This window comes from Lampetra planeri, chromosome 4 (assembly GCF_965212315.1).
Source record: "Lampetra planeri chromosome 4, kcLamPlan1.2.h2, whole genome shotgun sequence".
Taxonomy (NCBI): Eukaryota; Metazoa; Chordata; class Hyperoartia; order Petromyzontiformes; family Petromyzontidae; genus Lampetra; species Lampetra planeri.
Genome location: NC_136110.1, coordinates 5602339 through 5620633, shown reverse-complemented (window position 1 = coordinate 5620633; position 18295 = coordinate 5602339).

The window sequence follows — 18295 nt, the reverse complement described above, 5'->3', positions numbered from 1 at the left end:
CATCCCCTCTGTGCGTTCTCTCTACTGACTGCCATTATGTCAACAGTCCCATCCACTGGGCATCGATCTTCCTCGCAATGTGTACTGCCCAAGTGCACTTAATCGTCTCAACATTATTTATGATGTCTCTGATTTGTGTTATCTGATCCGTGTGTTTCTCTGTCTCTCCGTGTAATTGCTCCTCTCCATGTTTATTTGTGCACTTTTCCATTTTTGTTCCATTTTGGGAATAATTGAACTCGGTTATATGTGCAGTGGTGGGGGGAGGGTGGGGGGGCTGAAGGGGGCTAACTGCTCTCTTCCTTAAGACTAAGCCTCTCTTTCTAAATTCTTAGAAAGTAAAAAAATGTTAGTGCATTTTATGTAATCGACGGTGCAGCATTTCTCATATACAATGGGGGGAGGGTGGGGGTGAGAGCTATAGAAGAGGGCACGGTAGATACAAGCAGATTGCATCTCTGCTAACTCTATTTATCGTTTAACATTTGTTTGAAATATGTGTTGAATATTAACTGTAAATTGTTGACACTGGCAAATGTTTGCATTCGAGTAAAACTCTCACAAAAAAACATTATAATCGTAATTTACTTGTCACATTTAAATCATAGCGTGCGGCTTCGGGAGGCATTCATCCAGCATTAGATTGACCGCGGCTGATGGCAACGAAGATATTGGTGATTACGTTTTATCAGCAAGTCTGGAAAGCATGAAGGGGGGGAATTTTTTTTTTTTTTACAAAATGACACGTGCCATTGGAGAAAAATTACAATCTGTTACAAGTTACAGGGCTTACCTCTGCTCATACCAAACTACTCTCCTTGACCTGTGCTCGGATGAGAAATCTGCACGGGAGAGAGGCCGCCATATGAAGGCACAATTCATCCTGTGCACGCACAAATAAATATTAAAGGGATGCATCTGGAAGCGATATGTAAGCTTGCTTTGAAGGATACACATTTGTGCATGTTTTATTTCGACTGATATCCTCCAATGTATGTCAATCAAGAACCATCCCTTCCGAACATGTATTCTTGCCTCACTATGGGAAAATTTAAAACTTTACCTGCATTACGGGAAAAGCGTACCAGTTACCACGGCACCACGATATGCTTCGTATTAATAATGCATGTATCTCTTCATCATATATGTATTTTTTGCTGCAACGTGTTATTTCAACGTGTCACCTTTTTAAACAAGCACAGCGTGGTATAGTACCTGTCATGATCATCAAACACTTCACCTACATTTGAACGCTTGGATGACAGTTTCCTCAATTGCCCAAATAAGCAGATGCTTCAGTATGAAAAACGGGCAGAGTAAGTTACATCTCAGAATGTGAGAGTATACATGAATATAATACGACCAAGAGGACGTCCATGGAGGAGATGGAGCGATGAAATAGGTATGTGTGCAGGTACTCGGTGGGTTGTTAGATCGCGGGATAGTGGGTGATGGTGACGGCTTGGCAGAGGCCTTCATCCAGCAGTGAATTGACTACAGAAAATGATGATGATAGCAATACCCCCTCCCCTCCCCGAAAAAAACAAATATCATTTTGGCCATCATTGTGAAGGTAAGGAACTTCTCCATAACTATATCCACGAACTCTCTTTATAAACTAAGCAACACGACCACACTCATGATGTAATCAATCTCATGCAAACACCCTTTTCTTAGAATGAGGTGAAGTCTGGTAAAACAAACCCAACAGCTTATACGGAGTGGTGAAGCCTTCATTTAATAGGAGATTGACAATACAATTATTATAATTCACAGTCCTTCGTCAATCCAGCCTCCCCATGCTGTGTTGGTCATATGAATTACTCATCTTAACTTCACCACACTGGTCGTGGCGTGGTTGATTAAGGAGGTGGGAACAGGTTCAGATATCGCTCGCCACCGGCCATGAATTCAACTCATGTTGCCAGATTTATATCAGAATGCGATAACCACTGCCCCACCCCTCCACCACAGTCCATTCGATATTCAGGGATTAATTTCCAATGTTGAGGTCTGCTAGCCACGAGAGGGCTTGAGAAGAGAGTTTGTGTATTTTTTGTCGAATCCTCCGTTGAAGGGGCACAGATTAAAGTGATTTATGAAACGGCCCATAGTTTTGGGTTGAACGGCTAAATTCGCACTGTGTTTTTTTTTACATTTTCTATTCATGAAGAAGATGCGTGCATCGGACTTATTGAGGTTCTCATGCGGTTGATGATACACCATACGGAGTCCATAATACACAAGTATTACACGTACATTCGTATGTTGTTTGAAAACATTCACTATACATTATATATTTCATGGGGATATGTTAACCATGATTCTGTATGTGGTAAGGCCTCATGTTTAACATTCATAGCAAGTCTTGTTTCATACTTTCGTGGAAATATATAGACACAGACACACACACTTTAAATATTGGAAAAGTGAGCACAGAATAGGACAATAATTACCTGCACGTTTAATAGTTGTAATAAGCTTCCAGCTTGTAATTTCAGCAATCTTAATGGAGTGTAATTACTGACCTTCAGTTTCCTAATTACAGCAATGCTTTACGTGCAGTGAATTACATCTCAACATTGTTAGGAATGGTTTTATTCGTGACAGAGAAGAAGTCATATTATTTTACCATTATTTTTGTCATCAATATTATATTGTTAAGCCGTAAATGTCTGGAATATATTCTTATTAGTGCCATATTACCATTTGCTAAAATGTGTTGTCTCCGATGATGATTGTGCAGAACTCTCTAGGAATAAAGCAATACTTGAAATAAACTCCTGAACTTCTGTGGTTCTGGCTTAATTAGTGGTTTATTAACCGTGAAGATAATTTTAAAGACAGCTTATTGGAAGGGGAAATTAATTGTACACCAAAATGATTGCAGCTATTTATAACTTTAGAACAGTCACTGCGAACACCAAAACGACCAAGTGCAAAGTTTTCCCTCGTCACGTAACACCCAGATCTCTTCTACAGCTTCTGTTGCTAAGATTTCTTCAATCTATTGTGCCCTCTTTTATCCTGTTTTAGCCAGACTCTCCGGCATTGCAAAGCGATAGAATGAGTCCACGAAATATGGAGGGATAAATTCAAGTATAACGTCGGTGTAATGCCGAAATAAAGTTATATCTTGGGTGTGTGCTTGCCAATATAAGGTGTTGTGGAACAGGAATCTAGAAAAATAATCGCGATTCTGAATCCATGCTCGACCTCATGCTCGGTCTCGTGCTCAATCCCATGCTCAAACCCATAACACGACAAAAACACGATCAATCCCATACTGAATTGCATGCTCAAATTCATTCAAAAACCTACAATACCTCATATGTGTGCTTGATCCCATGCTCGATCTCATGCTCAAACACATAACACCTCGACCCCATGATTGATCCCGCACTCACACCTATGCTCGATCCCATACCCAGCCAGATTTTCTGGCACTGATCATTTAGAACGTGTACAGGGAAAGTACGGTATTCTAAGGCACAGCCACTTTAGAATAATCAATGATGGTCAAGCAGTATGATTTGGAAAAAATAAAACAAAACAAGCCCTGATTGGTGGACCGAGATCAAATGATGATTGGCTAATCTACATCAATTTCTTATTCATTGGCACCTATCTCCAGGCACTTGCTCACCCTTGGGTCATGTAACGTTTCAGCTGACACCCTCCGTCAGTGGCATATTCAGTTTTGCCACTCCTGGTGGCAGTCCGTACATTCGCTCTGCCAGTGAGCTGTTCCACCTCCACGCTGGAAACCTTGAAATGAGGGACACAACACTAACATATATTTGAGCGTGAATACAATTGTTATTCGTAGTAAACAACACTGAAAGAACCAACTAACGCATAAAAAGTCTCGAGCCTAAATGTGTTTATATGTACATTCGCAAATCACCGCTCTGCATTGAGCTTTTCTCCCCGTTCCACTCACCAAGTCTGAACTCAACTATTTTTCATTTTTCCATGTAAGGCCTACTGAGCCATATAGATTTTTTTTCAGAAGCGACCTGGCCACAAATGATAGCTCAACGAAGTGGCTTTTCACGTGGGAATTTAGAGCAGCCAAAAAACCTCTAAACGCATGTTTCTAAATATGGAGGGAGAAACTGGAGACAAATCCACGCAACCACAGGGAGAACATGCAAACTCCACGTATACAGGCGTCTGTTTTGGGATTCAACATCTCGGTGGCATTTTTCGATTTAAGGCTTTCGTGACTGCAGGGATTCATATTCTTAGTTCTTTCGATAAAGTCACGTAGAAGCGAAATAATAAAATAATAAAAATGTAACATGATAAAATAATTCTCACGACGTTTCGGCCACAACGGAAGCAGCCGCCCTCAGGTGAAGAACAGGTCTGTCGGACAGACAGGTCTGTCGGAAAGACATTCAGACGCTGTCTTTCCGACAGACCTGTTCTTCACCTGAGGACGGCTGCTTGCGTTGTGGCCGAAACGTCGTGAGAATTATTTTATCATGTTACATTTTTATTATTTTATTATTTCCCTTCTACGTGACTTTACCGAAAGAACCAAGAAGATGAATCTCGGTGGCACGTCACCGCTAGTCTTCCGCCGCTCTCGCACCTGGTCCCCCATCCACTACTCAGAGAACAGCAAGTGCCCTCTCCGTGCCCGCTCCACGCTATCAGCCCAGTGTCTTCTTCTTTGCGGCCCTTGTGTTTCTAGTTTTTTTGTCATCGGTCTGCCTTTGAAATTAAACACCTTTTGCTCAACAAGAACGTTTCAGGGCAGTTTAAATATATATGTAGAATTTTGGAGCTGATTCGTAACCTTTTTTTCACGATGGAAACTTGTTTTTTTTAATTTAATTACCAAGTCATTAATGATTATATTATTTTTTAGAAATGCTTCCAAACGATGACTTGAAATACGAATTCAATAAACTGCTATTCTTGAACGATACACGCCTTAAATTGCTCACGTTATTGCAACAACTTGAACTGCAATTACTATTTGCTCAATGTGCCTTTGATATTGTGAAAACATTCTACTGTGTACTCTGTCATGGTTGTACAATCAGAAAACACTTACATATAGAACAGGACTTCGTCTAAAAGCTATAACTAAGTTGTGGACAAGTGCCTTTAAACAAGCTACATAATTAAATCTTGACTTAAATCTTTCGTGACTGCAGGAATTCACATTCTTAGGTGTTTCAGTAAAGTCACGTAGATAGGTTCAAAGAAAAGAACAACAACACAAGCGGTCTAATTAAGTCAGGTATAGTTGTTTTGTTTAATATAATAAGACATCAAATGCTAAGTTGAAATGTTCACCTTGTATATGTTGTGCTTTTGCGTAGTGTATGTTTAGTTATCTCGGTAATTAAACATGGCTTGGTTATGTCAGAAGATTGTAACTCCCTCAGGGGAGTATAAAATAATGTAGGAAAAAAAAGTTAAATGCATTTTTCAATAAAAAAAAATCAGCTGTGTTAGTCATTTACACTGTTATTAACATATTTGCTGAAATTTAATCTCACTGAAAAATCTGTAATTAATTAGATGATCAAACTTCAACCCTCAAACAATGCTTCTCATGCATTATTGCATTGTTATTTTTGTAACTAATGTCTGTATAACTTCTCCACCTCCATTATTGTTATTTACACTCGGATTGTTGGGCAATTAAGAGGCACTGGTTCGGAATCATTGGTTTGGAATAATAATGTGTGCATAATGAAATAACTACGTGAATGTAATTTTGGCATTATGAAGCATCATCCCTGCATTAAAAATGTAGGCCACATGGCATTTTGCAGGAATCATTGTTTTCGAATCGTAGCATATGTTAAATCATGCAACCTTAAATTGCCGTCCCTTCCATTCCTCCTTCTTCCGTAACAAACCCCCACCATTAGCCGAAATATAAGAACAACAAACAGAGAATATTGCAAGTGCTGATATAGTGGTGTGGTGCTGTACCTTTTCAGCATGGCTATGCGTTCACTAAGCCTATCTTAGTTGGGCTTTCTCAGGTCTTGGGAATTGACAAAAATACTACTGGATTTAGCTGCTATCCAATTACAAGCACAGGTCATGCAGTGATCACAAACAACAACCAACGGTTTTTGAGCTAAAATCTGAGCCTTCTTTCCTGCTATTGCTGTGTGGACCAAGGGAATTGCAAATTGCAAAGCAACATTGGATAGGCAACAGCGATTGATCTACAAATACACGCCTGTGTTACAAATTCTGAAGTCATCCATGTTTGAGATCGCCAAAGGCAAATCGATCAAATAAAACATATATATATCAAGAGAGCAAGTGATTAGGTTCACTTTCATTCAAAGCACTTTTTACAGGCAGTTAAACAAAGTGTTACTTAGCTTGTTACTGGGATATTATTTGCATATTTTCTTAAATATTATTATGCTGTTAAGAGGTAATGCATTCTGACATGGAGCATATGAATGTACCAAATTTCTTTATATCATAGATGCTTTCAGACAGACTGCAAACATTCATAATTTAGTTTTTTGGGTTACATCGCGTTATTTATAAATGTGTCGCAACCCTCCACCACCCGACACGGCCAATCAGTAAAACATGTGTCACGTTGACAAAAGACAAATAGTTCACTACTTTAGCCCACCGGTGTGTTGAAGAGTGAATCCACAACATTTACAATTTTGAGTACGACGTTTCGCTGGTAATTACAACCTCCTGCCAGCATCATCGGACAATTTGCCCGATGATGCTGGCAGGAGGTCACGGGACAGATCCAGCAGGTTCCAGGGGTTGACTGACTGAGATGGCTGGCAGATGCACCAGCTGTGGCCCCCTACTGTGCCATCTTGTCGCATTTTAGCCACCCGGCTGTTGTCGGAGGGGGGCATGTGAGCACGAGTCACACCGGCACCGGGTGAGGCACGTGATGGGGCGGGGTGAGGAGTGGGGGGAAAAGGTGACCGAGGGGACACGGGAAGTGTAGCCGGGAATCTTCTGGTGGGCTAAAGTAGTGAACTATTTGTCTTTTGTCAACGTGACACATTTTTTTATTGATTGGCTGTGTCGGGTGGTGGAGGGTTGCGACACATTTATAAATAACGTGATCTAACCCACAAACCTTTATTATGAATAATATTGGTCGCGAAAGCCTACGTGTTAAATACCTATACATTGTTTTGCAGTTTTCAGATCTCTTACATATGAATAACATTGGTAAGTAAAGTATATTAGAGAAAAAACAGGCTGTTCCTTTGCCATCTAAACAAGTTTTATAGAGCTATGCTTAAAATTCACATTTGTATAACCTTGAAAACCACACATACACTGACCTCTTGGTTCATTTTTGTATAAGAGAGAAGTATTTTCTCATCAAAGGAAAGCCAACGCAATTTTAAAATTGTTGCCGCATTAGTCAGTCATATCCGTGGACAGTGTGATTATTACTACCTAAGAGACCATCTCCCAAAAGGCATACTTGTTAATATAGATTGTGGTTCTTTTGTTTTTATACGTGCGGTATTTGCAGTTATATATGCTGCATTTGCATAACATTATTTTGTATGCTTAACACATATATACGTGTTGAATATCAATGAGGATAAAGGAGGGAAAAAATCAGCACACCGTATATACCATAAGTAATGAATTGGCACGTGAATGCATCAGCCAGCGCACATATAGTTCTTGAAAGAAGAATCTTTCTCAAAATGAGATAGCGATGAGATAGGTGTCTTTTCCTTAGCACTCTTTTTTTACAGACACTCTGTGTGTTGCAAACACCACAGGAAAAGTATTAATATTAATAGTGAGGGCAGAGAATGTGGGTGAGCTTATCCCATTCATTATGTGAGGGGCATTTGTGAAATCGGCTGGTTATTTTGCTCATGCTCTCGGCTACTTGTTTATCTCTGGCATGCATGGCGTTGTTAGCTTTCCATTAGGGCTTAAGACAGCAGTACATCAACCTGTACATATCATGCACAATTGTAAAATATTAATGGCATAGAAAAAAATATCCCCAATAACTTTCTGCTGTTGATACTTGTAAAATGCAACTGCATTAGTCAGGCAGGATTGAAAACTTATAGGCTAATTACAATGGAATAATGTTACAGGCATCAATAAAATTGATGATCCGTCCCAAATGTGCATGTGCTATTAACCCTGTCACCCGTGGCCTCTTTTTATTTTCTACAAAACTGCCTGCACTAAAACACATTTGTGAATATCCGGCAATGACATTGGAGCATACAGTTGTACCGTTTTATTCATGCCGTGGTGCTCATTACTGTTTTTAAATTATCTTACAAAAGGACAACACCTTCATGATAAATCTTTTTTATTTACCAATTTCGTTTTTTCTTCGAATAATCAACATTAACGCCAAACATCGTGGTAAATATGGTCATGATAAACAAAGTTCATGATGGATATTATGTTTAAGTATTATTAAGTAATATTTTATCGACGAAAATATGGTGTACTAAATGACAATGAAACCCTTTGTCAATCCACTGTTGAATGAAAATCTCCCCATTCCATATTAGCCATGGGGTTGTTTTTCTATACTTTACAACGTTGATGAGTGTGGACTCGTGAAGGGTTTCCCAGGACTGGTTTGGATTCACTCGCTACTCACGTTAGGAGTGGCTGGGTATCAGGCTCAGGTGAGTGGCTTTATAGTGCAGGGTGTTAACAATTGTGCCACTGTGTACGAAATTTGGAGAGGAAAAAGTGTGGGTTCTAATAGCATACAATACGTAAATGTATAGTCCTGCAATTACTGCTCAAGCCACGTTGCCTGCAGAAGGGTCTCCCATTAGCAGGAACTGTAGCAGAGCCTCGAGAAAGGGTGTTTGGCCTCCTCCTCTAACACTGGTCAGACATCATGGAAGAGGTATGAGCACACACGCTTTAACCCCACTGCATGTGACCTGCCTATTGACTACTTGTGGTGAACCTATTCATGCCGCTGGATGGCCAGAAGTTTGGAGTTTAAAAAACCTGCGCAACATCTTCTTGGTTCTTTCGGTAAAGTCACGTAGAATGGAAATAATAAAATAAAAAAAATAAAACATAATAAAATAATTCTCACCACGTTTCGGCCACAACGCAAGCAGCCGTCCTCAGGTGAAGACCAGGTCTGTCGGGGAGACAGACGCCATGGGGTTGTTTTTCTGTCTCCCCGACAGACCTGGTCTTCACCTGAGGACGGCTGCTTGCGTTGTGGCCGAAACGTCGTGAGAATTATTTTATTATTTTTTATTTTTATTATTTCATTATTTCCATTCTACGTGACTTTACCGAAAGAACCAAGAAGATGAATCCCTGCAGTCACGAAAGCTTTAAATATAAATTTTACCTGCGCAACGTTTCAACGACCTCCCGAGAGCTAGTCCAGCAAGCTAACCATTACGATTTGGTGGCATCCCTCATATCACATCGTGATCGTATATTTTCTTGATCATTTAAACTACAGCGGTCAATCAGGCCTGGCTCGAGCTCTCTTTGGAAGGGGAGGCCAGTCGTGCTGATGTGTTGGAGAGCTACTCGAACAGTGATTCACTGCTAAGGAGAGTCAACTTAGTGTTGGTTCTGGGGTGGGGGAGGGCAAATGGGCATTTTGGTGGTGCAGGGGACACCCCCCCCCACACCCCGAGCATGGGCCCTGACATCAATGACCAATTGAAACAAAATGAACAGTGAGTGACATTGACGATGACGATGGTCAAATTACATGGTCAGTTTCCACTGCGAGAGTGGTTAACAACTGCAAGTCGACTGGAATAAGCAATGAGTCGGAAGTAAAACAAAATTATGCAGTAACATTTATATTAAAAAGGAAGCTTAATAATCATGCCTACGCATCTCATATAGCTATATGCGACTTTGTATTTGCATAATACGGCTTTTTTATGGGATCGAATAGCTCTTTGACAAGACAGGAATGCAAGGTCTTAGCCCAAGGTGTTAATCTTGTGTTCTCTCACCAATCAGCCCATGACTGACACCTGGTTCATTTTGTACGAGCCGACCCGCGTGTTCAATGGCTCGGTAATTTGCAGGCTGAGCAGGGCAGTACTGTTTGCCTTGGAGTGTTACGGATCAGGTGGTGGAGTGTGTGGCAGAACTCAGCAGTTGGCCTGGAGCATGGTGGGGATGAGTGTTAAAATGTCAGCCTGGCATAATGAACCACCGATTAACATTCATGCAGCTCGCAATACACTCACTTTCCACCAAATTGTTTGCGACAGCCAGCTATGCATGCAGAAATTAGTGAATGCCACTGTACTAAAACGCATGTAATTTTTTTAAGGCACAGAATATGTATACATCGTGCAATATATACGCTGTCTGAGAGGTCATCCGCCAAGGTGATGGAGTAATGATATCAGCTGAAATCTGCGCGTGTGAACGTGGTTGGTGGATTATTACCACGCGTGTTTATGAGAGATGGTGATGGCTTGGAAAGGCCTTGATCCAGCAGTGGCATCACCCGAGCTGCAAAATAATGTTTCAGAATATACAAATAATATAGACAAATGGATTTTTGTGAAGTACATACACACATTCAAGAGAGCATATTATTCTGGCGATGGCTGAAAATATTCAAAACTCCTTATAGAATATCACACAAAGGAATACTTTGACCTTCAAGCCTTGCATGTATTCAGAAGCACGGTGAATATTTAACATATAAAGAAAATTAACCACAATTGAATAATGTAGTAGTAATACAGTAATAATAATAATTTAACGCATACTATGTGCAATGGTTTTCTCATTCAAGCATTACAATTGGTAGGATAAATACAGATTCTTATTCTGAATTAATGGTTTGATGGAATAATGTGTAATGGTCATAATTTGCTTTGTTGAAAAAAAATTAAGAGAGATAATATTATTTTTATGAATCCTGAATATACATTTATTTTTGCATTAATAAAAGTAAATGGAAATGAATCTACTAGCATTTCTGCGATTATAACAAAAAAAAAATGTACAAGTGAAACAAAAAATATTTCATCAAAAATGAAACGTGAGAAACCAAAAAATGCTTTCTTCACTTTTGTATGCTATGCCGTACAAAAACGTCAAAGCAAGATCATCACCGTCGCCAGCCATGCTCAATGCACTGCTGGGTGAAGCTTTCTTAAGCTGCCTCCATCTCTCATGCTCCTGAAAAGTGTTAATCCAACTAGCACCTGCACGCGAGTTCATTTGGTTGATCCGACTACCTGGGGGACATTCTCTATGATGTTCAAATTAAGCGGGCAAAATGTGAGGAAATGGACCACCAAGGTGATTTGCCCCATTGTTGGCAATGCAGAAATTGGCACGGTTTTGACAAAAAGAAAATGCAAAGGAACACTGAGCAACACGTGCACGAGTTTGTCACGTAAATAAGGTTCATAGTGTACTGTATTGTGACCAGTGCTGCCATCATAATTGTATCACCTGTTTCGTGATTATCGTTGTCAATTTAACTTTTTATATTTTGATAAAAACACAATGAGTACAGTTCGCAATAGCTGCCAAGTACCCATTCAATTAGTGCTTTAACACCAGTTTTTTTTTTACAATAATTGTTGGAATGGCAGTTATGTGACATCATCATTTTGAAGTTCATGTATTCATTAAAAATGTGCTCGTGTAATTGATAGCATGAGCATTATACGCATTGCAGATTGCAAAGATGGAATGAGTAGAAGACTAATCGCAGGCTGACTTAGCAGGGAAATGTTATTGAACATATCCAGCAAAGCACAAAATAAATGCAATAACAATACTGACAATGAAAAGTTATGGAAAAATCATATCGGCATAATTGTCTTATCGTGAAAATTTATATTGCATAATTTCGTGAAAAAGAATATCATGGCGACGATAATTGCAACTTAAACAGTGTGAAAAGTGGTACAGGAACTGAGAACATGCATATTTATTAGCTTTTTTGAACATCCATCGGGCCCAACATTATTTATCAGGATAGAATATGGGACGTTATAAGAGTCATGCATCATACTACAGCGGTCTAAATCAGGGGTCGGCAACCCGCGGCTCCGACGTAACGTGTGTATGCATTCGCATGCATTGCGGTTCTTGAAATATTGAGCCTTGTACCGAATTAGAAAAAAAAATTGTCTCTGCTTGATATTATCTGTTCCTTTCTTAATTTTATTTTTGGAATGCATCCTTTGGTGGAAAATATGAGATGAAGCATCAACAAAAAATGTATCATGCAACAATAGCAACAACTATTTAAAAGGTTAAACAATCATTATTTGTAAAAAAAAAAACTTAAACGAAAGTAAAATGAATGCAACAAATGAACCTCATGGTGGTACCCCGGGGTACCATATGACCCCGGCTCTCGCATAATGTCCGTGATGCAGTCACGTTTAGTCTGTTGATGGTTGGCGATGCGGAAATCGACTCATCTCGACGAGCTCTACACGATGCAACTATTCAAAGTAGAATTTTTCGATAACGGAATTTTTTTGTTGATCTTTGGCATTTCGACATTGCGGAGTGGTACTGATTTTGGATTGATTGGTACCCCAGTCGGGGAGTTGAGTACACCCCTGGACAAAAATAGTGTCCCAGAAATAAAATATTTAATTGCCTCGGCCATTTTGTATTATTTGGTACCCCGGGGTTACCGTCATAAGGATCAAATAACAAATCGCATGAAAACAAAAAAAAATATGATCGTTAAATATTTTAACGTTCTTTTAAATGCCTCCCTATGGTATGAAACGCAGTGATTTAATGAAACCCTCACCTTATAAATAATCTCCACCTCCATAAAACTAGCGAGCAATCAACAACACATTACCTGTGACAAAGCAAATTGCAGCCGATAGCTGATTATCTGGTTAGTCCCTTGATAACAAGCCACAATTATCAAGTTATGGCAAATTGCAGCAGAGAAGACAATTGTGACATTGTCTAATCACTCCTGCTCAAGCCAACACCAGTTTGTACGCTGTTGAAAATGTATATTTAAAAAAAGCATTGCTTTAGTGAGTAGTACAGTTGTTGCACTGAATACAAATCCGCCCAGGTATCTCAGTGGTAAAGCCAGGGCCGGATTAAGGCACGAGGAGCTTTAGAGGCTGCAGCCCAGGAGCCTCCGCCCGCTGGAGGGGCCTCCAGAGATTAAGTGAAAATGTATTTCATTTGTGAATGCAGAATTTTCTTTGTTGTTAGCCTTGTAAAAATACATTTTATTTTTCTTTAACTTTGTTTTCCTTTTAAAAATATTACTGGGGGCCTCACGGTACCTTGTAGCCCAGGGGCCTACAAAATATTGATCCGGCCCTGGGTAGAGCCATCGACAGGCATGCGGGAAGGTATCTGCGGGTTCACATCCTGGTTGGGGGATGGCTCAGCTGAAGAAAATACGTACCACTTTGTGGAGTAGTCAACGGTGGTTGTCAGACGGATAGACCTATCTCTGCCACTGAAATGTGGAATTTTCACTCCTGTAAATGGGAGATGAACACTGCCAAATGGGAGATGAACACTGCCTCCATTCTCATTTTGAGCAGTGGGTCACTTTAACTTTGAATCCTTTGAATACAATTACAGGGAAGTAACTAAAGAACAAGTCAAATGAAAACACGATGCATTGCTTCTGGCGGGCGGCAGTTTTTCTCTTCCTGTGTTGATGTTATTCTTTATTTATTATGTTTTGTTTATAAGCTCTTTGGCCAACATGAAGGCGTAGCCCTGCAGCACAGCTTGCGGTGCATCGTTGTGCTGACAGGAGCGAAGCTTTGATCTGACTGCTCAATGCTTCGCCAATCACCAGTGCTCCTGGTCAGCCAGCATCGGCCAGTGGTAGCTTAAAGCCATGTCCGTCTTTGAGCCAAAATAGAGCTCTGCTTTGTACTGGTTTCATTTCATGACACTGCTTTCAAGAATGTAATGCATGCAGAGTCGCTTTAGGGGGCCCCATTAGGTCATGGTTGTAGCATGCAAGCCCAATCATCACCCCTATCAAGATAGAGCATGCGGCATCAAAAACATTAGACTTGTTCAAAACTGATCATTTCACCACCAGACTAACGATGAAATGGCAGCTAAAAGATGGAAACATGCCTTAGAGGACGCCATCGTGGAGCTGGAACGATTAAATCAGCTTGTGCGCAGGAGCTAGATGGATTGTTGTGTCGTCAGACCAGAGATATGGCAATGGCTTCATCCAGCAGTAGAGATATCACTAGTTGATGATGATGAATGGAGCTTAATTTCTTCAGTAAAGCTGTACTGTTTCAAGTTTAACCATAGAACATAATTTTGGTGGCTTTGATGTCCGGTCACAAACTCAACAAAGCCAGTGATTTTAGTTGAAATTAGAAGAAATTAGCCATCTGCTGCAGAGTGAACATGAAGTGCTTGTGACATTAACAATAGCACACCATATTCACTTATTATATGCAACATTCAGAATGTTCTTTTCTTTCTAAACAATGTAAAAACCATTGAGAAATGGCCCTTTGTGATTACAATTATCTAGGTCATACTGATAAAAGTGGTCATGTGTCTCTACTTATGTTTTTGTGGGGTAAATGAATTGTGTTAATGTGTTAATGACCCTCTAAACATCACTTACAGTATTTATGTCTTTGTATCCTGTGGAGTTTTTTTTTAATATGAACAAGAAACAAGATACTGAAATTAGTGCTTCATGAGATGTTAAACGAATACGTGGAATACGTTGAGACAGAATTTGGTATAATTCTTGCCAAAGCATTACCATAAAAAAACCCATCATGGTTGCAGAGCACAGGCCCAAAGGCCCACATTGCCTCATGACCAGCAACAAACAGCACGCAATTAAAAGGTCTACAATTCAAGTAATTGCAAAGATGTATTTTACTTTGGTGGCAGGTTAATGCATGAGTCGGTTGTGTGAAACACTGCCTTAGCAGATTGTAAATCTCTGTTCTTCTGAAAACACATCACCACATAATGGTCAATATGTTTGTATACGTGTGTTCGTTTATTTAATGTATCAGCAAATTCATAAATACTGATCTAATATGATGTTTGGTTTCATACACAATAACCTTAACGACACATACCGCTGCATGCTACTCAAATATGCTCCAATGTTGTGCTAGAGCAACCAAGCACGTGGTTTCTCCTGCTAACAGTGGTACATCACGTGAGATAGAGCAGGAAGAAAACAAGTTCACTTTACCAACACGGATGTAAAGATTTGTAAAGTACATTACTGTACTCGTGTCATACTTTCAATTCAACTGTTCAAATGTCTTTACAATAACCTTTTGCAAGAAGGCAATGTACCCTGGCTTTATTTGAAGATGCCCTTCACTCTGATGCTTTGATAGTCTGTGTGAATGTGTGTACATATATCCGTGTGTTACAGACATGCAGAAGAAGTGAGATTGTTGGTTAATTCATGACCGTATGGTTTAATAACCTTAACAATGTAAAAGCAAGTAAAAGTGCAGCCGGCAATACTACTGCTGGTATCAGGACTTCTCAATTTGAGGAAGCCCTCAAAAGCATTGACCTACTCTGCTACGCTGGACAGACGTTTTTGAAGAGGCTATATAATGTACGTGTTTATATATAAGACGTAATAACAGTTTTTACACGTGCATAATGTCGCGTGGAAAAAAATATTTGCACGTCTCTCTTCTTCTTCTTCTTCTTCTTCCTAGCGTTGTTCCTGCTGTGGCGCAGGGTCCGCTTTTCGGCATTGTCTTCTCCATTTGGCTCGGTCCAGGGCATCTTCAGGGGATGCGTTGACCGTCTTCATGTCTTCCTTTATTCGGTCCATCCATCGCTTCTTCGGACGCCCGCGTGGACGGCGGCCCTCTGGCTCAATACGCAAGGCAGTCTTGGCCACTGATGACTCTTCACTTCGCATCACGTGGCCGTACCACCGAAGCCTTGCCTCAAGCATCTTGTCCGCAATGGGGGCCACACCAAGTCGCTTCCGAACGTCTTCGTTCCTGACACGATCCCATCGAGTGAGCCCGAGGCTCCATCTGAGCATCCTCATCTCCATGGTGTGGAGAGCTTGTTCGTGTACAGTTGTGGCTGGCCAGCACTCGGATCCATAGAGTGCCACCGGTCGGACGATGGTCTTGTATATTTTTCCCTTCAGCCTATCCGGAATTTTCCGATCACAGAGGACTCCGGTGACTTGCCTCCATTTCATCCACGCCGCATTGACTCGTGACCTCACATCAGTCGTGATGCTACCATCTGAGCTGATGGTGGAGCCCAGGTACTTAAAGTCCGTCACTTTCTTCAGATCTTCTCCGTCAATACTGATGGTGCCGTCGGTTTGGGGGCCACACTCCATATACTCCGTCTTTTTGATGTTGAACCTCATCCCGTTTTCGTCCAAACGTTCCTTCCACAGGCGCGTTTGTCTTTCCACTTCTCCTCTCTCTTCATCTGAGAGGAGGACGTCATCCGCGTAGAGAATTGACCATGGCAGGGGCGTGTGCAGGTCGGCAGTGATCGTGTCCATGCACAGGATAAACAGGAGTGGTGACAGGGCCGATCCTTGGTGCACTCCAACGCTGATGGGAAATGGCGGTGATATGCCCACTGCACACCTGACTGCACTGGTGACGTTCTTGTATAGGAGTTGCACCCAATGCACGTAGGTTTCAGGGACTCCATGGGATCGAAGCGAGTGCCAGATGAGGTCGTGGGGGACCCTGTCAAATGCCTTTTCAAGGTCGAGGAACGACACGTGCACAGCTTGGTTCTTCTCTCTGTGCCTCTCCAGCAGGAGCCTCGCCGCGAATATGGCGTCCGTAGTGCCACATCCTTTGACGAAGCCGCATTGGTTGGGTGATAGGGTGATGATGTTTCTAATCCTCGTGTCCAAAACTCGCTCAAAGATCTTCATCGCATGACACAGGAGCCGGATTGGCCTGTAATTCGAGCATTCTGCCACGTCCCCTTTACCCTTCCAAATTGGAACCGTCGTGCTGGTCGACCAGGCTTCTGGGACCTCACTGGTGCTCGTGATGGTGTTGAAGAGCTGGGTAAGGAGGACAGCACCCTGCCTGCCAAGGATCTTCCAGGCCTCAGCAGGGATATCGTCCGGGCCAGTCGCTTTCCCATTCTTCATTCTCCTGATAGCTTGTTCCACTTCGGTGATGGTGATAGGTGAAACCGGACCGAGGACGTGTTCAGCGCTAATAATCGGTGGGTGGGGAAATTCCTGGTTGCAGATTCCAGAGAAGTAGTCGCTCCAGCGTTGAAGGATGGCGGGCGGGTCTCTGAGAGCGCTGTGATTCTCATCCTTTATGCATTTGACCTGACCAATATCCTGAGTCGAACGATGGCGTGCCTCTGCCAGTCGATAGATCTTATTGGCACCTTCTGGGGTGTCCAGTTCGACATACAGTTGGTCGTATTGAGCTAATTTCACCGCTGCAACTACTCGCTTCGCTGCCGATTTGCAGTTTCTGTATTGTTGGTAATCCAGATCTGCGAGCGTTTGGCGCCACTTCTTGAAAGCTAGCTTCTTCTCTTTCACTGCTAGCTGAACTTCTTCGTTCCACCACCATATTTGCTTGTCAATGAAGTGTTTTCCCGGCTTAGTTTGCCCCAGTGCTTCCATTGCTGCTGTGCACAGTTGGCCGGCGAGATCTTCCCTAATCGCATTCGCTGGTCGGTTGTTGTTCACGTCAATCTGATTAAAGGCGACTCTCAGCTGATCCTTGCATTCCTTCATCCGCCACCACTTAATTCGCTGCTGTCCAGTTGTTGGTGGGTGATGTCGCTGGCCAATGTCCATTTTTATGTCCATGACCAGGATGTGATGTTGTGGGGCGATGTTGTCCGATGGTATGACTTTAGTGTTTGTCACCGTTTTCAGCTTATCCCGCTTGACAAGCCAGTAATCAATTTGAGTTGATCTCCCACCACTGGCGTACGTAATGAGATGGGACGGTCTCTTCTTGAAGAAGGTGTTGGCGAGGACAAGATCATGGGCTTCCGCAAAGTCCAGGGCTCGGTTTCCCTCATCGTTCCGGGTACCATATCCTTGGCCACCCTGGTTTCGAGGGTATCCATCCCGGGCGCTTCCAACGTGTCCATTTAGGTCTCCACCAATTACTAACTGCTCTTCTCCATTTATCGATTGCATGTGTCCATCAAATTGTTCCCAAAATTCCTCCTTGGTATCTGCTGGGCAGCCGGGCTGCGGCGCATAACAAGATACCACCCGGAGGCGTAGGTCGTTTGAGTCGATTTCGATTGACATGAGGCGGTCGGAAACACGGTGGACGGCCACGACGCT